Raw genomic sequence first — 27,898 nt, forward strand, 5'->3', positions numbered from 1 at the left:
GAAACTATGAGAACAGCCGGGTCTCACGAAAAATGCGTATATAAATAGTACGAGTGTGCAATGTCGTGGAATGTATACGCCAAAACTCATTTTGGCGTGCATATGATACGCTGTTTTTTGCGTGCATATGACAGGCATTTTATGGCGTATTATACATACGAACCCCCCACCCCACTACCCTAAACCTACCCAAGAGAGCGTGTCATATATACGCCAGAAAGTGCGTACCATATGCACGTGAAAAACAGCGTATCATATGCACGCCAAAATGAGTTTTGGCGTATACATTCCACGACATTGCACACTCATACTATTTATACGCATTTATGTTTGATCGGGTTGATGAGAAAAAGGTGAATAAAAGACTGAGATTCAATGTTCAGGCATTATTCATTATTATCATGCTGCGTAACTGTGTTTTGCTGTGTGCTTGTTGTCAAAAAAAAAAAAAAAAATCATTTTTAATGATTAAAAAATGCCATTATTTTATTTGAAAAAGTTCTTAATTGTATATAATAAATGTAATAAATAATAATTGTATTTTAATAACAACATGTGCCCCTCACATATTACAATGTACTATGGGGCACACTGACACATTTCATTTTCATTATTTCAGGGTAAATCAAGAGAAAAAGTATACTCTGTATCAATGAAACAAAAGCACATAATTGTATTAGACTTGTGTGAAATTAGTGTGGGAGAAAATAAATACTCTGAACCCCAAGTGGATTTACACAAACTAAGCAAGTCAAAAAGCGTTAGTTTGTACCTCGCTCTCCCCTACTCTCCATCTCGCCACAGTCCAGCTGAATAAGTACCAATGAGATTTAGGAGAGCAGATAGCTGCAAATACAGACTGCAGCATCTCTGAAGATGTTCACATTGAGACGGGCAGGATGTCTGCCTCTCTGCCAACACTGGTTTGTCTCTTTTCAGAGGTGTCCTCTCTCTGCCGATCTGTGTCATTCTTGTCTCACTGCAAGTAACACAAGGAACACTGGACACCCGGAATGATTTCCCACCCCACTCCCACAGCTTATGCACTTGTGGTCTGTGCTCTCCCCAGCAGTGACTGCTTTAGGAGCTCATTAGTGAGCCATGAGAGGAGGAATGCCTGACTGTAAGTGGCTTGCTAGACATTGAGGTGCAGAACAGGAGACACATTCCACTGCAGATAGAGCTGATTTGATTATCCTTCATTATCTGAACAAACTATCAGGAAGGAGGACAACCTGATACACTTAAATCTATACTGGACAACAACTCAATCTGCTCTACATTAGTGATGGTTGGAAGACTCTTTTCAACTATATCCTCTATCACAATCATGCAAGGTACTTCACTACAACAGTCTTCCCCCATTTGTTATGGTCACCATGACAACCTTGCTACAACTATACACAACCATTTATCAGTCGCCTTGACAAACTCATCAAGGCGATCATCTATGTCAGCACTGTACAATCATCTATGTCAGCACTGTAGCAACCTCACTGTACCTGTAGCACCCCCTTTTCCTCAATTACCACTGCAACTGCCATCCCTCATTTATTATGTCATCATGGCAACCTCACTATTCCAGTTACCATATCAACCTCACTGCAACTCTTTTCTCTATTACAGCACTGTAACCACTGCAACTCAACATTTTTCAGTCACCATGACAACCTCACTGTAACTGTACTCTCTTCTCTACCAGTCACCATAACTTCACTGCAACTCTACACAACCATCAATTAGAGCACTGCACTGACAACCTCACTGCAACTAAACTCGCGGTATTTCAGTTACCATAACAACCTCACTGCAATTCAGTCTCAGTTTTAGTCACCATGACAACCTCACTGTAACTGTACTCTCTCATCTACTAGTCACCATGACAACATCACTGTAACTGAACTCTCTCATCTACCAGTCACCAGGACAACCTCACTGTAATTGTACTCTCTCCTCTACCAGTCACCATGACAACCTATTTGCAAATTCTCTCTGACAACACTGTAACAACCTCACTGTAACTCAACCTCTGATTTAGTCACCATGACAACCTCGCTGTAACTGAACTCTCTCATCTAACAGTCACCACCACAACCTCACTGCAACTCTACTATCACTATTCAGTTGCCATATCAACCTCACTGCATCTCACTATTTCAGTTACCATGTCAACCTCACTGCAGTTCTCCTCTCTATCAAAATGCTGTGACAACCTCACTGCAACTCTACTCTCATTATTTCAGTTACCATGACAACATCACTGTAATTGTACTCTCTCATCCTCATTGCAACTTCTCTCTTTGACAACGCCATAACAAACTCACTGCAATCCAACCTCTGTTTTAGTCACCATGAGAAACTCACTGTAACTGTACTCTCTCCTCTACCAGTCACCATAACTTGACTGCAACTCTACAAAACCATCAATAACAGCACTGACAACCTCACTGCAACTCTACTCTTGCTATTTCAGTTACCATGACAACCTCACTGTAATTGTACTTCTCCTCTACAAGTCACCATGACAACCTCATTGCAACTTCTCTCTTTGACAACACCGTAACAACCTCACTGCTACTCAATCCCTGTTCTAGCCACCATGACAACCTCACTGTAACTGTACACTCTCATCTACTAGTCACCATGACAACCTCACTGTAACTGTACTCTCTCATCTACCAGTCATCACGACAACCTCACTGTAATTGTACTCTCTCCTCTACTAAGCACCATGACAACATCATTGCAACTTCTCTCTATGACAACACCTTAACAACCTCACTGCAACTAAATCTCTGTTAAGTCACCATGGTAACCTCACTGTAATTGTACACTCTCATCTTCTATTCACCATGACAACCTCACTGTAATTGTACTCTCTCATCTACTAGTCACCACGACAATCTCACTGTAACTGTACTCTCTCATCTACTAGTCACCATGACAACCTCACTGAAACTCCACTCTCCCTATTTAAGTTACCATGACAACTTCACTGTAATTGTACTGTCTCCTCTACTAGGCACCATGAGAACCTCATTGCAACTTCTCACTATGAATGCACCGTAACAACCTCACTGCAATTCACCCTCTGCTTTAGCCACCATGACAACCTCACTGTAACTGTACTCTCTCATCTACCAGTCACCACCACAACCTCACTGCAACTCTACTCTCACTACTTCAGTTACCAATGCAACCTCACTGCAACTGTACTCTCTCATCTACCATTCACCATGACATCCTCATTGCAACTTCTCACCATTTCAGTTACCATGTCAACCTCACTGCAGTTCTCCTCTCTATCACAGTACTGTGACAACCTCACTGCAACTCTGTTCTCACTACTTCAGTTACCATGACAACCTCACTGTAACTGTACTCTCTCATCTACCAGTCACCATGACATCCTCATTGCAACTTCTCACCATTTCAGTTACCACGGCAACCTCATTGTTATTGTACTTTCTCCTCTACCAGTCACCATGACATCCACATTGCAACTTCTCTCTATGATAACACTGTGACAACCTTTCTGCAAACCTAGGTTTTAGTCACCATGACAACCTCACTGTAATTGTACTCTCTTATCTACCAGTCACCAAGACAACTTTACTGAAAATGTACTCTCACTATTTCAGTTACCATGACAACCTCACTACATCTCTACACAGCCATCTACAAAAGCACTGTAAAATTGCAACTCAACTTTTTTCAGTCACCATGACAACCACAATGTAACTGTACTCTCCTTTCGACCAGTCACCTTGACAACCTCATAGCAACTCTACTTTCCGCTTCTATTAAAGTCTCTATGACAACCCCATGCTCTCCTCCAACCTAGAAACCCTGAGAACACTGTCACCAACAAAACTGTACTGCCCCATACCCAGTAACCATGACCACCCTGTCACTGTAGCAGTAGAGTTAGTGAAAAAACACAGTGTAACATTTTCACAATATTAGATGATGTCTACTTACTAAATTTAAACTTTAAATGGAATATGCAAGTATCTATCTTTTTCTCTCTCTAGTTAGAAACACACTTCTACAGGGAAAATGAAAAACTTTCAAATATGATTGACAGTAGTGGACCCGACAGCAGTGGCGCATGTATGTGTGCATGAGAGAGAGCGAGAGATAGCGTAGTGTAATGCATAGGCGTCTGTCTTTGTTTACAAGCAGAATTTGTGAGCAATCTCCGGCTTCACAGTATGATCCATGCTTACACACACACAAAGACAGAGAGAACAGATGGCCCAGGTTGTTATGTAGGCACAGAAAGTGCCCTGCATTCTGTGTATGTTTAGCATGTAAAAATGACTTTTTCCAACATAGAAATGAATAAATAACCATTGCCCTGAATATACATAAATGTGAGTCTTTACCAAAAAACATTGTCGATGTTAATAGTTAAGGATTCAATGTTAGATCAATGATTCCTAATTATTGACAGGTTTTTAAAAATGAAAAAAAAAAAATTAACAAAAAACAACTTATTTTCTAGTAGAACAATTTTTATTTGAATGATGACTGATTAGATTGTTTTACATTACACAAGAAAACTCGTTAAACAAACTTTGCTTATTGTTTTGCACTAAGATTATCATCTACATCTTGCTGTACCTATACATATCTAAATCCGCCTATAAATGCTGAAAAAAAATCTCCCACATGCCTCCTTGCCAGCTGTTGCCATGGAAACGGCCCTATTGGTTGGCACCGTAAGCTCATGGGAGTGCCAAGTAGCAAACATCCCATAGTTAACACAGGAGACAGTCAGAACACATGGTACAGTACGTGTAAATTATATTATTATTAGTGTGAAGAAGTAAGCGAATATGCAGGCATATAACACACCTCTAAAAAAGTCACCTTGATAAGATGAATATTTAAACAAACAGCTCTAGCTCTCATCCATGGATACAAGACAGAGATCCTCTAAATCCACACAATACATTCACAGCTGTGTTTAGAATTTCACTGATGTGTTCATATTCATACTTAGTTGTATAAGTTCTCAGCAATACATATAATTGTATTAGTGCTATACAGCATGTTGAGTTTTATCCTTTTGACCCCCCACCCCCCGCCACAAATTAATACATTAATAATTTAAATCTAACTAATATTTCAAATAAATAACAAGTGCCACAGCTGAGTGAACGCACAGAGTAACGTCATAACATATTTTTAGATGTATCTAATATGATAAACAGAGCTGCGTTACCTCATACTCATGACCGGAAAAGCGGAAATGGCGCCGGAAACTGTGTCCATTCATAATAAAAGTGCCACTGCTCACAAACCATCTGTTGCGCAACAATCGCTCCAGCGGCCTTGCTCAGCCCTCTCAACACTCTGTCCTGCTCTGCTTCATACTACAGTAATGTTAATAATCGTACAAAAAATCGTACAAAAAAGTTGCATAGTGTAGCTTTAATGTAGAAACAACATAAAGACAGTATATTTTAAATACTTGTTTAATGGCATCTTTTTATAAATAAGGCCAGTATCACTGATACTAATAATAATAATAATAATAATAATAATAATAATAATAATAATAATAATAATAATAATAATAATAATTTGTTCTATTTATATAGCGCTTTTCAAGGCACTCAAAGCGCTTTACATTGAAGGGGGGAATCTCCTCAAACCACTTATAATACTGCTACTGATGTCTCAATTAAATAATATATATACAAATAATATAAAGTTCATATTTACCTGTGCCTATCCTACCTGTATAACAAGTTACCAAACAGTTCTACTTGGAAACTCATCAACTTACAGTGTGGCTTTCATTATTAATTGTGCTCGTTCCTGTTGCGTGTCCTCAAGCTGGCACCCGAGTGAGCATCGAGTCTGAGGAGGAGGGGGCAGGGCAAACAACGATCTCCAGTATTTTGAATTTGGACTGCATTATCTATTTTGACCACTAGCTGTCAATCCTACATACCGCACCTTTAAATTATCATAAAGAGTTGTGAGGAAATGAGACAAGTGTGAGACACACGTGGGTTGGTTGCCAGCTTGAGGACACGCAACAGGAACGAGCGTAATTGACAATGAAAGCCACACTGTAAGTTGATGAGTTGGTTTATCTGTTTTTTTTTTTTATATATGCTCTCATTCATATACATTTTTAGATGGATACAGAAGATTTTTAGGTCAGGTAGAATCTGCAATCTCTGACCAAAAATACAAAAAAACAGACCAAAAAAAACTAAAAAGCAACTGAAATTCTGACATGGAATGCACATTACAAAGTAGAATAACTGGCTGCAGCATTGTTTCTCTGAGAAAAAAGTAGGTGAATTTAGCATGTTTCCTAAATATCTGCCAACATATTATGATATTTGATGCTTTAGTACAGTCCAAAACTTACATACAGTACATTTAAGAGTTATTATCTAATTTGGGACTGCTCCTATGAAGATACTCACCAAAACTGACATTTTGGCATATAAACGCAATTGTTCATTCAAGAGCAAAAGAGAACTCAATTCTGGCTGCACTGTATGTGCGCACTATACTAGTGTGCATCTTTATGTCCATCGTGTGTGTAACAGGCAGTGTGTTATCTTTGTTTTGTCGCTCCTGAATGGTTTAAAAGCATTTGAATAAAAGCATGATTAACGCTAGCCAAATAATGACAGAAAAAAAATGGATGCTGCTTTAAATATTTATCACATGAGTCTTCTCCACCCATTTCTACCAATGATGCTTGATTCAACTTCCTGTGACTACAACCTGCGCAGATATCAAGAGCGCAACTGGGTTGTAGGTTGTCCGGTCACAAATGGGTTGACATTTGTATGATGTGTCGATTGTGTGAGTAGGATGAGTTTCATACAAGATCTAGCAAGATCTACCTTGGAATAACATACTTATGAGATTTGTTCATATAACAGGGTATGAGCCATACAAATTATGAGAGTTCCCCGGAAGAAATAACAAAATCGGAAGGAGACTCCCGTTAAAAAAGGGAGTGTTGACAGATCTGCTTGCAAAAGTCTATCTTTACCTGCAGGCCATTAGACTTTGTAAACCCAGCCTGATCTGCCTGCGATTTGATTCCGCTCTGCAACTCGGAAACCTGTAAATTCATTTTTTTTCGGGGCGGCAGTGGCTCAGTGGTTCATGTAGGTTGTCTACAAACCAGAAGGTTGGTGGTTCAATCCCCGGTTCCGCCTGACCAAGTGTCGAAGTGTGCATGAGCAAGACACCTAACCCCAGCTGCTCCCGACGAGCTGGATGGTGCCTTACATGGTTGACATCGCCGTCGGTGTATGAATGGGTGAATGTGAGGCAAAATGTAAAGCGCTTTGGATAAAAGCGCTATATATAAATGCAGTCCATTTCTACTGCTTCTGTTACACTTTTGCAGGAACCAATCACAGACTGGCATTTAACACAATGATAGATTGAGAAGATATGGATTAATGCCTGTTGTTTATGCCTCTTGTGGTCTGATTGGTTGAAGGACTATCCAATTGCGTACAGAGTCATTTGAATTATGCTCGTTGATCACGCCTCTTGTGCAGTAGAAAATGCATAGTAGAATCCCCCACCCACAACCCGAGACATCATTCATCTTTTAAGTTATACATCAACCTTCTTAAAAAATAGATTTATAAATAAATGCCTGTTTTCCCACTAGTTGTTTGTCAAAATTGTATAGGGTCGCTAACGACTCGAGGTGTGTACGATTGTACGTATTCATTTTTTTTGCACAATGATAAATTAATCTATAATTTCAAAATAGGGAGCAATTCACCTTTATTCCACAAGGTGGCAATGTCTGATATGCAGTGATGGAGTGGCGTTTCACTCATAGTTACCTCTGACAGAAACCTCTAACGAAACAATAATAATTATAATCTGCAAAACTTGAAATGGCTTAGTGATTTACTGCAGATAGCAAGTACTAAACACAATCAAATATTAGTGTCACTGTCTCTTGATGATGGATGTGCTCAAGAAGCTGTCAGTGATCAAAATATTGATTTTGAAGATGTTGAAAATGAGTTTGGAGAATATGCGTGAGATTGTGAATATGAGTCAGATGCTGAATGTACTGGTAAACGAACTCTGCCGAGGACAATAATGATGATAAAAACATCTGCTCAAACAGAATCATTCCAAGCTTCAACAAGTAACAAAATATGTTTCATTTTATTCGTCTGTAATTGTTACTCTAACATCAGGAGTTTTATATATTATCGTGTCAAGTAGAGGTCTATCCATGTTAAATATAGATCCGGGTCGCTAACGACCCAAATATGTAAGAATGTTTGGAGAAACAGTCATGCATTTACAGGTTAAATTGAGCTTGGTCTAGTGATAGCCAGACAAACACGTCATCACATTAAAATAATCATAGTAATTTTTAAGACATCTATGTGTGAACTGGACCACTATGGGTTTTGTCTTTTTTATCCCATCATATTCATTTCAGACTGCAAGCTCACAACTCTTGGTTGAAATCTAATATCCTTTGCCATGCTGCAACAGATTTTTGCTTCCCCACTGAAAAGCCTTTGAAGGAACACTAAAATAACACAATACTGTCTTATGAAAATGTAGAAATGCAGAAAGATTTTTGTGAGGGATAGAAAAAAAAATATTTGATCGGTATAAAAACAGAATAAAAGCGAGTGAAAAGTTCCAGCATGACAGAAAAACAGAGAGTTTGCGCTTGTGTTAATAACAGAAAAGACCAAAGTGAAGCATAAGAAATCTCAGTGGCTCACACTAGAATCTCACACTAATGCCATTTATTATAACAGAATTATACGTCTGTAAGTGTGTGTGTGTGTGTGTGTGTGTGTGTGTGTGTGTGTGTGTTATAAATCAGTGGGATGTGATGAATGTTCCTGTCATCTGTGTGTGAGCTTCAGCTGTTCTAGTCGCTGACTTTCATAAATGCGTCTGCTCCTTCAGAACGCAGCACTGCAGCTTAATTAGTGCATCTCTGCCTTAACCTTTGACCCCGTCTCTCATGGATCCGACGGGTTCTTTCAAAGTTTTGTGACCTAGAAAATATTGTACGTAAATGTCATTTACAGTTGCAGCAGTCAACAGGAATGTTTCTAAGAGGAGTTTTAACTTCATTTTGTTGGTGTGTGTGGGTTATAATGACTGGCCAGCAGAAAAGGCTCAGAAAGTGACAATTAAAATCGTCTGCACACGCTCATATTTATTGCTATCCCTTCTATTGAAATCACACAATAAATGAATGAATGTGTCCCACTATTATCATTCAGCATGGGTTTGATTTCTAGCAAAGCGTTAACTAATAAAATGTACTGTGCACCTGATTGCAATGTAAGTCGCTTTGGATAAAAGCATCTTTATCATGGTTTGAGCTTGGAAACCAGTGCAAAAACACAGTAACAACAAGACCATTTAGGGCTGGGAATAGAGATAGATACTTTAGGTAACAACTGAATTGCCTTGATAGTAGAGTACTAATGCTTGTCGTTCAGTACCAAATTTCGATACCTAATGAGTTAATCTCGTCAACGTCAGTAAGCAAATAAGCATGCAGTATGATTGGCTGTGGCATGTAGAAAAAAGAAAAAAAAAACTAGTTTACACGGTTGCCCACAGAGACGTGGCTCACATGTGAGGCTATAATGTGTAAGTGTCCCAACCCCCATAGATGTAAAAGATGTGGAAAAGATCAAAAGTGTGGCTACATTTCACCAGGCTCTGTGCCAACAGCCCGTGATGCAATATTTCCGGCAAGATGATTGCTGACAACACAAATCTCGTGAAGCACTTGACAGAGCATGGAATAAACTTGAGAGTATAAAGTTGATCCATCTTGGGCAGTAAGAAAGACTGGAGGGTGTCATAAATGAATCGAAACTCAGAGTATACGTTACTTGCCCCACAGACATGAGAAATATGCCTACAGAAGCATAAATGTCTGCTTTTAAATTAACCAAATAGAACCAAAATAGAAAAAAAAAAAAAAAAAACTCTCTGACCATGTAATCCAAATGAAAGGTGCATTTATCTCTATAGGGGCAGGTGTTCACAATACTGCAGCGATGACAAATCAGCGTTGTCAACTTCATCTTTGCAACAAAAACCGACTCTAGTTTATTAATAAACAATTAAAATGTCTCCTAGCTATTTTTTCCCAACACATTCATAATCACTAGGCTACATTTGTCAGTGCTTTAATGCTCATAATTTGTTTTATGCGTGCTGAGCGCAAGTCATATATCACATTAGCCTATATTCAATTCAAATCGGTATCGGAAAAAGTAACGTTCAGGAAATGGTATCGAAGTTAAGGTATCATTATTAGTTTCAAAAATTGTTTAACGATACCCAGCCCTAAAACCAAGTGATAAAAAATTATCCATTGACATACAAAAATCCCAGAACCAACAGTGGCAGAATTTGGAAACAAGGGTTTTGGAAACAAATCATCAGGGTATCTGCAGGTTTCACTCAGTCAAATGTAAGACTTTTCTTATCTTTAATAACATGATCGCTTGGGGAGGGAAATATGACCAACATCTTAAAAGTAAACCACAGCAATAAGCAATTGCTTAATATAAGTAAAAAGTTTTCAAGTAACAAATGACAATAGGACAAATAAATACAACATAAAAATGCATATCTACAAAGAGGATCACTCCACCGTTTTTAGAAATAGTGTTTCTTATTCAACTTCTTTAGACACTTAGATATGTGGGCAAATGCATTTGTCTCAGTGCATGCATTGTTTTAGTTGGGCAGGGTTGCCGCTAGGTTAGCTTAAAATGCATTTCCCCATATATCTAAATGTAGTAAAGTTGAATAAGCCCTATTTCTAAAAAAGTTGGAGTGTTCCTTTAAGTGTAAGTGCTGTTTTCTCTTTTTGTGTTGTTGTTAAGCTATATTAGTTTGCTTTCACTTTGAGAACTTACTGACATGTCCCAAACTTTTAAACTCAAATCAATGAGTGTATTTGATCGTTCAAGAATAATGTTAGAATTAACACATTCAATACACACGCAGAGAATAAAGCAAACACACGCAGCCTGACATCGGAGTTCAGAGTTTACATCACTGTTATTAACTCTTTTTAGTGCAATCGGGTATATTATACTTTTATTTTGTCATTATGCAAGATGGTGAGAAAGATTCTCCTTCACGTTCACGATCGCGGAACTGCAAGAACCGTCAGACTCAGCTGAAGAATAAAATCCGTTTTATGCGTCTGTGGAGTACGATCAGAAAGAGGCTCGTGCCAATAACACGAAAGCTGTTTGGCTGCAATATAAGATGGGTGCTTGTCTAATTTGTAGTTGTAATAGAGCGAACAATAGTTTGTCTAGCGAAAGAAAGAACTACAAACACCACAGAGCAAACACACACACACACACACACACACGCACGTGCGGGCGCTGTGGCAGGCAAAAGCATTTCAATGAGGTAGTTTAACATTATTTAAGACCTAGAACACTTTCATGAATTTAAGACTTTTTAAGGCCTTATATTTTGATTTTGAAATGTAATACTTTTGAAGACTTTTTAAGACTCCGCGGAGACCCTGATCATAGGCCCGATTTACTAACAGCTTGCGCCAGTGCAAAACCCTCTATTGGCTAAGTAATGTTTGCGGCTGACTTTATTGCATATGTATTTTTAAGAGATGTAAAATGTATTAAAGTATTTAAATTAATTATGCAATGTGATTTACTAAGGGTTTCCGTTGTCAATTTACTGATGTTTTACCACCCAAAAAAGCACTTCTTAAACCAGACGCTAGCGGGTAGATTGCAGGGCGGCAGTGGCTCAGTGGTTCATGTAGGTTGCCTACAAACCAGAAGGTTGGTGGTTCAATCCGCAGTTCTACCTGACAAAGTGTCGAAGTGTCCATGAGCAAGACACCTAACCTAAGCTTCTACTCATGAGCTGGATGGAGCCTTACATGGCTGACATCGCCATCTGTGTATGAATGGGTGAATGTGAGGCAAAATGTAACGCGCCATAGGGCCTGTTAAAAGCGCTATATAAATGCAGTCCATTTACCATTGCGTTGGTGATTATGGAAATGATCCAGCTGCATTTGTGTTAGAACTTTCCCCTTCCATCTGCGCTTTTATGGAATTGCACCCTCATGCTAATTTAACCTGTTTAGTAAATCTATCCCTATATGTCACAACAAGTTATAATAACATTACAAATATTCCAGCTGACAAGATGCAAGATTTTCTGACAACACAAGAGTGGAATCCCATGTGAATTAGTGATGTCCGGTTCGCGAACGGATCGTTCTTTTTAACCGGATCTTTAGTGATCCGGTCGAACCTGTTCACCAAATCGAACTGAATCGTTCTAAACGGTTCGCGTCTCAAATCAGGGCTGATCCCACAAGTTACTGTAGTTATTGACTTTCTGCCATCAGTGACAGTCTCTCAAACTAGAAATAAAACTAATATCTTGAGGTAGATGCTGTAACTCCAATCGTTAGCTGAAGTGAGACATGTTTTGCTGAGAGATCTGATGAACTCACGAGCAGCTGATACTGAGCATGCGCGTGTAACCGAACGTACCGGTTGTCGGATCTCGGATCAGCAGTACAGAATCAAAAACCGGTTCTGTCGGACACGTTCGATACTGAGAACCAATGAGCCGATGAGCTGCGCATGCGTGTTATTTGTTCAGAGGAACGAAATGCAGGTTAAGTGTATAAAACTAATCACGTTTGGAAACATCATAACAAAGTTGTCACTGTATTATTTTAAAGTTTTGGAAACAATGGATTGTAAAACGGTCAAATTAAACATTTATTTGTTTTATCAATAATGCAGGATATTTTCAGGATAAGCTTTTATCTTATTTAATTTCTAAGTCGATACAGATTTTAAAATACATGTAATCAAAACAGTAGGTTTGATATAGACTATTCAGCTTGCAGCAGTTCGCAGCTCAGCACACACACACACACACACACACACACACACACACACACACACTGATACAGCGGTTCTCGAGTCAGATCGACCGGTTGCAACGGATCACCGGTACAGAATCGAGAACCGTTTCTATCGGACACGTTCGATCTTTCGGACATGTTCGATTCTGAGAACCGGTGAGCTGAGATACTGAGCATGCGTGAGAGCGTCGTAACCGAACTGTTTCTCTCGGACTGGGACAGCTGATGCTGATAATACATAAGCCCGGGTGAACACTGAGGATTTGTGTAAGTAAGTAGGCCTATTATATGTCAATGTACGTTTATTTAATCCGTGTAAAACATCAGTGTTTGCACGACAGTGACAGTCTCTCGAACTAGAAATAAAACTAATATCTTGAAGTAGATGTTGTAACAATTGATCAGTTCGATTTGGTGAACTGTATTTAGTGCTGTTGCAAAACATAAATGAAAAAATGTTTCCAAGATGATGATGATGTCAATAATAATTATTAATATACTTAGTTTTGATTACAAATACTTTATAGGGATGTGTTTGAATGTATTTTCATCCGCCGGGATGATAGAAATGACGTCATTACGTAAAGACGTAAAAGAACCGGTGATCCGGTTTTTTTAACCGGATCATGGAAACGAACTGTCCGAAAGAACCGGTTCGCGGAAAAGAACCAAACTTCCCATCACTAATGTGAATGCAGGGTTAAAACTATACACAAATTATGCTTCATTTATTAGCATTAGTTAACTACATAACATGACAAACTAATGATAAACAATAGTTTTACAGCATTACTTAGTTAATGGCTTATCTTAGATTGTGTTCATTTCTACATTTTTAAAATAAAAGTTATATATGTTTGTTATTGCCATGTGAAGAACAAACATGAACCTACACAACACAACTTTAATTGTATTAAATAAGATTAAATAAGATTAATAAAAGCTAAAATAGTTAGTTCATGTAAGTATATGAAATAATGTTTAAAATGTTACTAAGCTTTACCATTAACACCATAGAAAACGACTCTTAGCTTTGCTATATGTGAGTCGCATGAATGCAGATTTCTGCTGGAGACTCACTACTCATGATTACACTGCATGCTCATTCACGCTTGTATCCTAGGAAAATCATCACCACAATCCCTTACGTGTTTTGTTGAACTCATTACGTCGTCATTGGCTAAAACGCATGCGCATTTTACTTTACATCCTAAACAAGTGCACACCCGAGCCCGAGATGCTTTTACATTCAGCCAAATCCAGCCAAAACTTCTCAGGTTCATTACCTCAGTGTGCTCTTTTCTTATCACAGACTGTTCTCCTGAAATGGCGTAAGTATGACACGCCAATCGTATGCCATTTTGGCGTGCTATCAAGATGCAAAATCGCTTTTTAGAGTGTTTATCAATGCCATTTCATTCTACCCCCCTACACTGCCCCTAACTTACCCCTAAACCTGCCCATCACACACACACACAGCCCCTAAACCTACCCATCACAACAAACATTCTGCATTTTTACATTTAAAAAAACATAATTTAGTATGTTTATAAATCCATTTACCTTGTGGACACACACACATATTCAGACACATTTTGAATGCGTAACTCAAACTTTTCCCTAAACCTACCCATTTGTGTATTATAAAAAAACAGGATATAACAGGCAGCTATGACTGCAGGCACAATTTATTCAGAAAGTACAAATTTTCCAAGTGTTCCGAGGCCAAACGATTGATTTGTGTGAAGAAAATCCCCAAAAGCGATCAGTAACGTCGAGTCCATCCGCCAAAGATTAATAATACATTTCAAATATTGCCGCCAGAAGAAACGTCAAGTCAGCTTTGACAGCATTGGCTGTCGTGTGTCTCGTGACCAAATGCGTCATTCTAAACTTGCTGTGTGTATCATTTGAATCAGAAATATCAACGAGTGTGTGTGTGTTCTGTTCACAAAGGGGAGCGATCATCATTTCAACGACTAAAGCATTAAGATCAACTCTGTTCTTCTCATGAAGATATCGTATGACTTCAGAAGACTTGGAATTCAACATGACAGAGACTGGACCAATGAAATTGTCAGGGCAGGCTTTAGAAGATGATGGACAGATGAGAAACAGTAACGTATTCATCCATGACATCAAAGGTGCTTTATGTTGAATTTGTTCAAATCTTAAATGGAGAGCTTGTTTGTATATGCATTCACCATCACTATTTCTCTCTGAAATGATGATCATGTTGGTAAGTACTCTGTGTTTTATTAAATTCTTTATTTTAAAACAAAGCAAAAGAGAAAAGATCGTTTATTTCAGCGTGCTTGCAGACGGGGTTGCCAAGTTTACAACAAAACCCGCCAACTACTAGCCCAAAACAATAGCTTCTTAAGCGGGGTTCTCCGGGAAAAAAATGGCGTTTGGGGTGTAAAATGTGTTATTTGAGCAAGGTTGCCTGCTAAAATGTGCATTCCTGGGTCTAAATATCGCACAATTGAGGTCGCTTCAACCTGCGGACATGTAAAACTACCCACGAAAAAACGCAAACTTGGCAACACAGCTGAGTTTTGTTGACATTTGACAACTAACGTTATGCGTCGCTTTGTTGCTCTGATTGGTTGTAAATCATCCAATTGAGGTCTTTCCTGGTTCGGTTGAAACACGCCCAATAATCACAGCCCAATAGAGCAGAATCAGACTCATAATATGACTAGAATTGAGTATGACGAAGTCTGGCTACCTTTAATGGCACCAAATTAACAAAAAACACAATATATTGACTTGTGTACTCTTTCCTATCATGTTTGTGGTGATGCAATATGAATGTATATGCACCAGGGTTCGATAGAATTAAGTTGAGTGTTAAACCAGACAAACACTGGTGGGGGACAGCAGGAACAACCATGCTCAGACTCGGATCACAGCAACCGTGCCCAGTGTGAAAGCCCCCTAAAATAACGCTGGCAAACACACAAGATTCATAGCCATCATCTGTGTCAGTTTTTGTGGAATAATACAACTGTGTGTTTTCAATCCAATCTTCAGGCCAGCATTTAAAAGACACTTGACATTTGAGGAAAACAGCCTCTTTCCCTCAGTGCGGCCAAACGTTTGAGGATGCTGCTGACATTTACAGGACGATGAACTACAGATAAGACCGCTGACAAACATCCACATCCACCATGAAGATATCTGCTGCTTTTACTGTCCGTTCTTGATATGACTATTGCAGCATTCACACAGCAGCAGCAGAATATGGGTGTCAGTCCGGTTTAGGCCACTAAATACAGATGAGTTCATATATAGGGCTATAGCCACTCTGCACTGCACACACTTGACTGATGTGATCAGATCGATCAGCTTAAATGAGACATTTTTAATAACAAACACTTTCAGGTGTAATAAAGACATCACCATCTTTGATAATTATTTTAGTCCGCATGGTTACAAAATGATATTCATGGATATCCCAAGGATATTTACTTATTTGCTTAACATTTTTTTTTAAACTTATTTACTTTACTACGTACTTACTATTCGCTTTTTGTCACAGTCAGCTTGCAGCAAAGGAGAGTTGAGGCAGGATCTATGTGCAGCAGTTATGTTTATTAATAATATAATCAAAATAACAAACAAACACACAGAAGCACAAGGGAAGAGGAGAGAACGCAAGAGAACAGCAAGCAACAAAACTGACACGAACGGACAATGTTCAATTGAAACTGAGGGCTACTTATATAACGTTTACATGACAACAATGTACTAAAAGCTGATACACAAACCCTCGAATTAATGCAATTTATTCACAATTCATGCCAGCCAGTAGTTGGTGATTAGCCTGGATGCCAGCCGAACTTAGCCCCGCCCACAACATTTTTAGGTCGAGCAGTTCGGTCTGGCCTCGGTCGATAGAGGAGTGATTTTCCCGAACAGAAACTGTTCAGAACAATGAAATCATCAGGGCAGGCTTTAGACAATGATGGACAGATGATCAGCAGTAACGTAATCATCCACGTCATCAAAGGGGCTTGGATTATATTTGTTTAACCCTTGTATAGTGTTCGGGTCTGTTGGACCCGTTTTCCTTTTTTATCGAAAGAAAAATTATATGATTAATTATTTTTTCAAACTGAGACTCATTGGCCTTGGCTCATTTTCTGTGAGGAAAATATATCAGAACACATTTTCAATGACCACACACTGTACATCCCCCCTACACATTTATATTACACACAGGATGTTCGGGTCCACTAGACCCGGGGCTAATAAAAGTGTGGAAATTGTAGGTCCTGTGTACCTTTACTCTGTCCTCCTTCTGTCACGGCCTGCTGTTAGTGTGTGTGTGTGTGTGTGTGTGTGTGTGTGTGTGTGTGTGTGTGTGTGTGTGTGTGTGTGTGTGTTCATGTATATGGTTTATGAGGACACAAATGTGTATAATGACATGGATATTACAACGTAAACATGGTTTATGACGATATCTGTGTCCTCATACTAAATCATACTAAATGGTGTTTTTTGAAATTCAAAAAATGCCAAAAGTTTTCTGTGATGGGTAGGTTTAGGGGTAGGGTTAGTTTAGGGGATAGATTATACAGTTTGTACATTAGAAAAACCAGTATGCCTATGGAGAGTAACCATACACCACATAATCCAAGTGTGTGTGTGTGTGTGTGTGTGGGGGGGGGGGGGGGGGGGTTGCGTGTGTGTGTGTGTGTGTGTGTGTGTGTGTGTGTGTGTGTGTGTGTGTGTGTGTGTGTGTGTGTGTGTGTGTGCATATGAGAGAGATTATGTGTAAGTGTGAGAGAGTAGCTACAAGAGTGAGTTTTGTTTCTACCCCTGCCGTTCCCACACGAGGTTGCAATTCTTAAATGTGATCTAACAAAGGTAAAGAGAAAATATTAATAATATATGCTACTTATATTGCTTGTAATTGGGATGAAGTAAACATCTGTTGAGTATTTTAACATAACATTTTTGATTTTGTTGAATTAGAACCCCTAAAATGCATGAGCACTGGCTGAGTAACAAAAATATGAACACCACACAAGGGTTAAATCTTAAATTTAGAGCTTGTTTGTATATGCATTCACCTTCACAATTTCTCTGAAAATTATGATCATGTTGGGTAAGTACTCTATGTATCATTAAATTATTTTATTTTTTTACAACACCGGCAAAGATCATTTATTCCCAGCCTGATACCAGAGCACGTGCAGACAGGGTTGCCAAGTTTTTACAACAAAACCCGCCAAATACTAGTCCTAAGCAATAGCTTCTCAGGGGGTTCTATGGGGAAAAAATGGTGTTTGGGGGGTAAAATGTGTGTTATTTTGGCAAGGTTGCCTGCTAAAATTTGCACTCATGGGTCTATATATCACATAATAGTCACTTCAACTCGTGGACATAGAAAACACCCCGCGGAAAAAAACGCGGACTTGGCAACACCGTGCAGTTGAGCTCTGTTGATGTCGCTTCGTTGCTCTGATTGGTTGTAGGTCTGTCCAATTGATGTCTTTCCTGGTTCGGTTGAAACACGCCCCATAATCACAGCCCAATGGAGCAGCCTCAGACTCATATTCTGACTAGAATTGAGTATGACCACGTCAGGCTAGTTGTTGATGTCAATTTGTAAAGAATTGCTACGTCATATAGGTGTACCGGTTCAATTTAGTCACGGTTTGGTTTTAAGTTTTCAAATAAAGAATCTGAATTAAGTAATCAAATATAAAATATCATTTCATTTTATGAACTTCACTGTATAAATAAAATAAAGATGAATCATTATTTAAGTTACAAAATGTATTCAGTCAAGAGCAGTGAGTGATTTATTTGTCATTTGTTGTTTGATTAAAATTAAAAACACAGACGGTAGGAAAAGGCTTCTTTCCCTTTAAGACATAATGCATGGATTCAGTGCATACTGTTACACAAACACATCTTTCTTGTTTTACTTAAGACATAACCTACCATGTTTACTCACCAAGACTGGCATGTTGACATAATTTTTGTGTGAATTTGTCCGTTCAAGCGCATGACTTGAAAGAGAATTCAACCGTGTGCGCTTTAGATGAGTAAACACACACACACACACACACACACACACACACACACACACACACACACACACACACACACACACACACACACACACACACACACACACACACACACACACACACACACACACACACACACACACATCCTCTCTCAGTGCGTGCAAGTTCTCTTTCGCCTCTTGCTCTTGAATATTTGTAAGGCTTAAATGAGTTTAGTTTAAACACAAATAGCAATGTTTGCTGTCCAGGTTTCACCTGCATGTGCTCGAGCACTATTAACACCCAGGTGATTGGTTTTAGCATACAACACTCACATTCAAGAGTGACTGTTTTGTGCATGCTTTTTGGTCATCGCTTTTGTAATGTTGGAAGCCAGAACATGTATCCATCAACAGAAACATAAATTAGCATAACTCTTGCTAATTTAGCATAACTTATTTTCAATAAACCACATTATACATGCGTCGTCAGATTTGAGATGAACCGCTGTGCAAGTGCATGCCAAATCCGTGAGTGGAGAGTGGTGCGGTAAAATTTTGTAATTTACATGGAGCTGCACGATTAATCATAAAAGATCACAATCTCAAATCAAACACCCGTTTGATCTCACTTCTACAACGATTCGCCTATGTTTATTAAACCTTTAGCAAAATAACACTGGAACATTCAAATCTGTGTTTGACTGACTTGCATGACTGAGCTTCTTTTAAATGCTGTTATCTAACGCAATGGCATCACAATGTTTTGAGTGTGACTTCAGTCCTATGAGGCCACTGGATATGTGTGGATGATTGTGCGGATATCTGTGGATATCTGCCTCTGTTTAACTGACACTTCAAGCTCAGATTCATTTTCTGTTTTTAAGAGCAGAAAGCTTCACAGCCACGGGCGACTCAGAATGAGTAAACATTTCATCTCTCATTGAGAAAGTCAGAATTATTATCTTCTACCGGCAAACTGCAGCACTCATTCTAATGCAAACGCTCTAAGAGCTGGCACATCCTGAAGGCCTTCTGACCAGGCCATGGAAAATCATGCAAAATAACCCCTGAATGCCTTTATGCATGAACGCTTCATCTTATGAGAATGCAACAACTCATAAATGAAACATATGCTTTTTGGTTTACAGATGAGCTATAAGTTTCATTAAGTGCATATCAAAATCTGCCGGAGAATATTCATCCTAACACATTGGGTTTATCGATATTCATCTTGACACATGAATCCGGACTTCAGAAACCTTAGTCTCACCATAAACATAAAACATGTTTCATTAAATAGACTTTCCATGAACAAGTATAAAATAGGACCTGAAACTCATTATTATCATTATTATTATTATTATTATTGTTATTATTATTAGTATTATTATTATTATTATTATTATTATTAGTAGCAGTAGTAGTTGGGTTATTTTTTACCCTTTTATTTAATAATAACAACAACAACATATAACTAAAAGTATGGAATATATGAGCAATATCACAATCGTGACTCCTGAGATATGGCTTTATATACCCATATCGTATGAGTATAGCCGCATTTCCACCGCAGGAACTTTCCCCTGGTACTCGGTGTGTTTTGACCGCAGGAACTAGGGTCTAAATGGAGTTCCGGGTAAATATTTCCCCCTCCAAACGGCCCTGCTCGCAAGGACCTTATTGGTATTGGTTAAGCTTACACAACATTTTATTTCAACCAGCATTTTTAAAAGTCTTTTGCGAGGTTCCATCTGCGTTCAGTAAATATCAGTCTTGCTCCTTCAGTGTGATGGCGCGCATTAGTCTCAGCCATCTCACGGTCAATGTCCATAATAGCTGATAATAACATACGTTGTCATTTTAAATCTAGCTTTACAAGCTTTCAGAATATGCTAGTGCTCTTTTCCGCCGTTTTTACTTAACAAAGTAAACCAATACATAACTAGCAAAAGCAGCACAGCTTGAATCTCTTCCATGGTTGGGGTATGGGGTTCCTGTAAAAAAATGTTCCTGGTACAAATTGTCCCAGGTCATTTTGGTATGAGTGTAATATTGCGTATACAATGGTTCAAAGGAACCTGTGTAAAAAATGAGAAACAACAATGGGATGTCTTAAAAATTATCTTGTGGTTGGAGCAACTTATTTCCACCATGAATTGAATTTGATTGATTAATTTGCTCAAATTTCAAGTTGACAGTGAAGTGACAAGCCATTAGAAAATGGCACTTTAGAGATAGAAAACAACGGACTGCTGATCAGTGTATATAATATGTTGAGGAAATCTTTGTTGTAGTATACTTTTGACTAATATGGGGATTTTCCATGACAATGCTGGTTTATTTGGTTTGGTTACAAGTGTTGAAAGTAAAAAAAAAGCCTTGTTTATGTCCATGATTAGGTCCCTTTCAATATAAAATTATTTGCTACTGATTTAATCATAAAGACTCTTATCACCATCTAAAGTCTAATGTGCATGTGGCAAGCAGTGAGACGAGGGACTTTGAGAGCGGGCCGGTGGCAAGTGTTAATGAGCGCCAGCTGTGCGCCACACCGGTCTTGTCTCACGGCGGAGTGACGGGAGCATAAAAGGAGGAGCGACGACAGTGGAAGATGAGAGAGGACCAGGCCTGGATTTATGTTATGTGTATGTGGGCAGTCGTCCGTGAGGGGCTTCCCGCGGTTTACTTTAGTTTTGTTTATTTATTTTGAATTAAAAGTCTTTGAATGTTCGCCGGTTCCCACCTTCTTCCTTCCCATCTGCAAACTTTGTTGCAATGGTGCCGACAACCCGGGGGGGCCCGGGAGGGTAAGGACAGAGAGGCAAGAGAAACGGAGCTGGGGAGCATGAGGAGCGACAGAACGAGAGAGGGGAGAGAGGAAAAAAGAAAAAAATAATTCTGGTCTGGTTCCCCGACACACTGCCATTTGGCTCTCAGCCAGCCAAGATGTTCTTCCTCACGGTGCCATGCAGTGGTTCTGGATGGCTCGATCCTCCTCCGCCCCCTTGCGGCTGGTGGTGGTTCCACCTGCCGAGGGCAGTCGGCAGCGAGTTCCGCGCTCCCTGTTCCTCCCCATCCCAGCGGATGGCAGCAAGCTTCGGCTCATTGCAAGCGCCAGCAACTCCTCCGATCCCTCCCGGATGGCAACCACCCCACCTTGACCCAGGGGCACGGCAGCGGGCTCTCCGTCCCACCTCTTCACTCGCTCCAGCACCACCGCCTCAGGCAGCCACTCACGGTCTTCATCCATCCGCGCTGCCCGAACTCCTCACCACTGTGATCCCCCTCAGCAGCGAGGGCTCTTGGACAGTGCGTCCCTGTGTGTGTGTGTGTGTGTGTGTGTGTGTGTGTGTGTGTGTGTGTGTGTGTGTGCGCCCTTGGTGAATGTTTATATTACTAGTTCTCATAAACTTCTTTAAATTGCCCTGATGAGGAAATATTCTTCCACATCCTCCCTTGTTAAACAGAGATCAGAGTAGATATTCAGCATCTTTCTGACCTATATAGAAGCTCTGCTCTTTAGATGCCAGACACAAACTAGATCTTGAACAGCCATTTACTCAAACTTCAGTTTGTGAGACACTTTTTTGAATTTTCTTCCAGACTGAAGCACTGGTTTGTTTGGCTGATGTGAAAGTTATTTTCTCAAGTATTCATAAAATGCTTGGTTGCATAATCATTCTATTTTTTTATTTTTTATTTTTTTGAAAAGTAGTATCACTCACTGTAAAAAACTAGCAGTTAAATGTACATGTTAGGGCATGAGCACCAATGGTGTGAGGACCTTATTGGAATTGCTCAATCTAGTCTTCTTCTCCAAAATAAATTTTTTTTGAAGGCCTAAACATGCTGAAAAACTCATGAAACTTTGCACACGCATCAGAAGTGGTGGAGGTGGAACGAGTGTAAGGGCCATTTTATCACTGCTTGCAGCTTTAATTATTACTTAAAGTTTATTGTACCTAATAGAAAAATATATATATAACTGATTTAAATTACACAGAACTTTTGCAAGTTTTCATAATGCTTTCCTTCAACTGTTATAGGAGAGAAAATCTGGTCCTTTATGTAAATAATACGAGCTTGTCGCATTCAAGTGCTTTGTTGTCGGAAAAAAAGGAGGACACCATTAGCTTTACAATATCCTTGTATTATCACGGTATTTAAAAGGTAAATTAAATTGTCACAGATACAACTTTTGATTGTCATAATGTATTAGTAAATGTTGAAATTAAAGGGGTCAAGAATTGAGAAATAAACTTTCCCTGGAGCTTTTAAAACATACAAGATTTTTTACGACGAATGTTTTAATCATTGAAATGATGATCGTGCTCCAAACACGTGCTCGTTTTCTCATGATTCAAATTATACAGACGACAGCATGACGCGATCGGTCACGAGACACATGAGAGCCAATGGCATTTTACAATTAAAGCTGACGTAATGACGCAATTGGTCACGCGACATACAACAGCCAATGCTGTCAAACCTGACCTGACGTTTCTTCCGGCAGCAAAATTTGAAATCTATTAAGATTCGCCGGATGGACTCGACGTTACTGATCGTTTGTGCTGATTTTCTTCACACAAATCAATTGTTTCGCCTCGGAACACTTGGAATATTTGTAGTTTCTGAATAAATTCTGCCTGCAGTATCTGTGAATCTGCCAGCGGTCCCCACAATGTAAATGGACTTATAAACATATAAAACAAACATATAAAACACTAAACATGTACACTGCCCTACAAAGGCAAAAGACCTTAACTCACCAGAGTGTGAAACTGAGAAAAATGACTTTAAAGTTTTTTTGTTGTCCAGCCAATTGTATGACAGGTAGAACACTGAAAATCTGCCAAGTAGTTGTCATAATTAATATATTTATCTACATTAATTTTTTTAAACTCAAACTTGACCTTTGACCCTTATTCGGAAGTTACTATATTCTGCCTTTGCATTATCTGCAAAACAATAATGGGTCATACAAAGGCAAAATACCTTAACTTCTAATTTATTGATCATTTTGACTTTATCACTCTATACAAATATGTATATGATAACAATGATAGCCTTAAAATAACATTTAGTGAGTTCTGTCTAGTAAGGCTTAATATTATATCAATAGAATATTAAAAAATAAAAAATAATGAGAAGGCTACAACTGTACTGGATCATTTTAAAACTTTATCATTGTACTTAATTTAAGTAAAATAACACTTTAAGAGGTTAATAAAGTAACCTTCCACAAATATTTCTTACATTTAAAAGGTTTGATTTGGCTATGCCAGTAATATGTAGACGTCCTTTCTCAAATACCATTCACCTTTTTCTGACAAAACGTATTGGAATATGCTTATATCTGATGACATTGTGTGTATGTTTTCCAGAATTAATGAAAAAACTCTGTATTAATACATCATAGAAAAATTCATCGGTAACACTTTACAATAATAATATTAGTTATCTACATTAGTTAACAATAATAATGAACTGCGTGTATACAGCATTTATTAATCTTTATTCATGTTAATTTCAACATTTACTAATACTTTAATAAAATATTGTGAACATTAGTTAATGCACTGCGAACTAAGGGTGCTTTCACATCTCTAGTTCGGTTCATTTGGTCCGAACCAAGGGCAAACAATTATACATTGTTGCATTTTTCAGCTTTTTTGGTTCCTTTTCACACCACACTGATTGATTTGGTCCGAACCAGTTGAAACGAACCAAAACGCAGGCACGTAACAACATCCACATCACTCATTGGCCATGGCGTATTTCCTAAACTGCTTTTCGATTGGTCAGAATTTACGTGTGGGAAAATTCCAACAGAAGAGGCAAAGCCAGCAAACCATAATAACACTATGGAGAGACGACTGCGCGGGCCAGTTTTGTCCCTGGCCATAATCTACTACACTGTGTGTATTTACCACAGTATGCAAACAAAACATTTCTATAATGAAGCGCGGATGCGACATGAAAACTGCAGACGGCGAGCGCGCATCGCTCGTCACTTCAAGCGGAGGCATGCATTAATTATTAACTCTTGATATGCTTCAATCTTCCGAAAATATTGCCAACGATCTATCAGGTAATAATATCATGCACACAATGTCAGCACAGCTAACTACGGCAGCTGGTTCAGTCCAAAAATGATCAGTACATTTGCAGTTGGTTCTGTTCGAGGTCGGATCACGTTCTCACCACAAACAAACCGCTCCAGAGTTCGTTTGAAATCGTACCGAGACCACCTCTTCAAGGAGGTCTCGGTACGCTTGTTTGGTCCGCTTTTGGTGCTTTCAGACCTGACCAAACAAACCGCACCAAAGAGGGAAACGAACTCTAGTACGATTCAACCGAACTAAATGAGGCAGGTGTGAAAGCACCCTAACATGAACTAACAATGAACAGCTTTATTATTATTAGCTAACGTTAAAAAAGATTAACAAATACAGTAACAAATATATTGCTCATGGTTAGCTCATGTTAGTTAATAATGAACCTTATTGTAAAGTGTTACCGAAACAATTTGTACCCCCTGCTCATTGTCTTATTTTTAGTAACATTTAGTACTGGTTCAAAAATGTTAGTTTGACTCTTAAAACATTAATTATTCAAAATAATTTATATGGAATAATTCTCAATATTTTTTAAAGCTATGATATGTTAAATGACAAAAGGGTTTTACCAGTTTTAAGTAAACGCAACTTTTATTCACTTCTGTTTTGTTTTATCGACAACAGCAGTGAGTGACCAAGTGCTAGCAGTTTGTGTCTTTTAGCTCATACAGTAGGTTTAGCGGCAGACTGTTGTAGGTCCCGCTGTCGTAATCCCCTACAGTCACACTTTTACACCGTTTAGCTGTCAGCATTTTAACTGTTTAACCGGGACAATTTCATAGTGGTCAACCTCCGGACAACTTTGCACTTTGACAGATTAGCCTAGCTCGCCGGCACATGATGGATTTAAACAACGGATTTGTCTTCTCAGTGGATGTTGTTTTCCATGGATTTTGACCATGTTTAAAAAAACAAAGGTAAGCTGCGATCTAAGTTATAACTGCTAGGGTTGGTCTGTGTGTAATGTTTTCTCCTCGCCAGGGCAGGTGTGTCGTGAGCATAGACCATAAAAAAAGTTGTGAGGCGTCCAATTACATTTAGGCATAACACCGTAGCTTCAGCGCGGCAAAAATCTTAACTTTGGTAAAACAAAGGCAGAGTGCCTTAACTCAAGCGTAACTGAATTCCAGCATTCTAAAGTGCAGCGGAACCAAGCCAAAAGGTTTTCTGCCTTTGCTTTCCCTCTGTTTTTGGAAGTTGTGGCAAAAACAACATCCTATTTTTAGCAGATAAGAACAAAATTGACTCAAGATATTTTTCCACATGATAAAAATTATGTCCATTGTTCCAAAATTGGCAATAACTCATTTTTGACCAAAAATGAAGTTAAGGTCTTTTGCCTTTGCACGGCAGTACAGTTTGTACAGTGTAAAATCCATTACGCCTAAAAAAAAACAATACACCACATATCCAAGTGTGTGTGTGTGGGGGGGTTGCGTGTGTGTGTGTGTGTGTGTGTGTGTGTGTGTGTGTGTGTGTGTGTGTGTGTGTGTGTGTGTGTGTGTGTGTGTGTGTGTGTGTTAGTAATACTGTTCTTGGTTATATCCACTGATCGGGTGGGCAAAGGAATTTTAAAAAAATGCATTAATATTAATTGTGGGTGGATGAGATAAATCATTGTGTTTGTCTGATAAAGACATTGTGTGAGCCCTGTGGGCAAATAATTCTGGTTGCCCAAGTGTAATGATGGGGGAGCCAAACCTCATTATTATGCAAAACTGTTATCCAATCATAGCAGTGGCCTTTTACTTCCAAGCCTTCAATGCAGCATGCCAATAAAAACAGAGCATTCCAAGAGCTAGGCTAAACCAGGGTAGAAAATAGCCTATTACTTATTAATTGTTTTTTTTAACATAAAAACTACACAAATGTCATGTTTACCTCAAAAAACTGTATACAAATTTAAAAGCCAGTTCATGACACCTTCAACAATAACTAAGATTAATAAATAATTTAGTGTTTTCATTGTAAGTTCATGTTAACTAATGAATGCACATATGATAACAAAATAAACCTTATCGTAAAGTGTTACTGAACATTAATAAAGAATCAGAACATTTAAATCAATATAAGTTGGAAAATAAATATCCAGTCTTTAAGTGTTAAATATGTAAGTATTTGGCGCAGTCATAAACCCCATAGCAAATACCAAAATATGAATGTCTGTTTGGAAACAGAAAGTAGCACAGCCTGGTAGCAGTGGCGACGTCATTCACTACCCTCCTTCTCATTCATTTTTTAAAGTTAGACATCAACCTTCTTAGTATTCCTCAATCAATCCATTTTAAACAATATAACAAGAACAGAATAATATAAATATAATTGAATGCCTGTTTTTTCACTATTTTTTGTCAAAATTGTATATCGGGTCGCTAACGACCCGGGGTGTGTACGATTGTATTATTGTTTATTTTTTGCAAAATGATAATTTTTTCTATAATCACAAAATAAGGCACAATTCACCTTAATTCCACAAGGTGGCAATGTCTGATACACAACGATGAAGTGACGTTTCACTCATAGTTACCTCTGACAGAAAACAGAACTATAGGCCTAATAATTATAATCTGCAAAACTTCAAATGGCTTAGTGATTTACTGCAGAGAGCAAGTACTAAACACAATCAAATACTAGTGTCAATGTTACTGATGATAGATCTGGTGAAGAAAGTGGCAGTGATCAAAATATTGATTTTGAAAACGTTGAAAATGAGTTTGAGAATATGCGTGAGATTGCGAATATGAGTCAAATGCTGAATGTACTGGTAAACGAGCTCTGTGGTATTAAACATCTGCTCAA

At 38.6% G+C, this 27,898-nt stretch overlaps 1 protein-coding gene across 28 annotated transcripts in view; it reads right to left on the bottom strand.

Moving 5' to 3' along the window:
* Positions 1 to 27,898, bottom strand: part of LOC137055698 (receptor-type tyrosine-protein phosphatase delta) — a 633,917-nt gene that overhangs the window by 532,966 nt on the left and 73,053 nt on the right. The window lies entirely within an intron of this gene.

The sequence above is a fragment of the Pseudorasbora parva genome, chromosome 1 (assembly GCF_024679245.1).
Source record: "Pseudorasbora parva isolate DD20220531a chromosome 1, ASM2467924v1, whole genome shotgun sequence".
In the NCBI taxonomy this organism is placed as follows: Eukaryota; Metazoa; Chordata; class Actinopteri; order Cypriniformes; family Gobionidae; genus Pseudorasbora; species Pseudorasbora parva.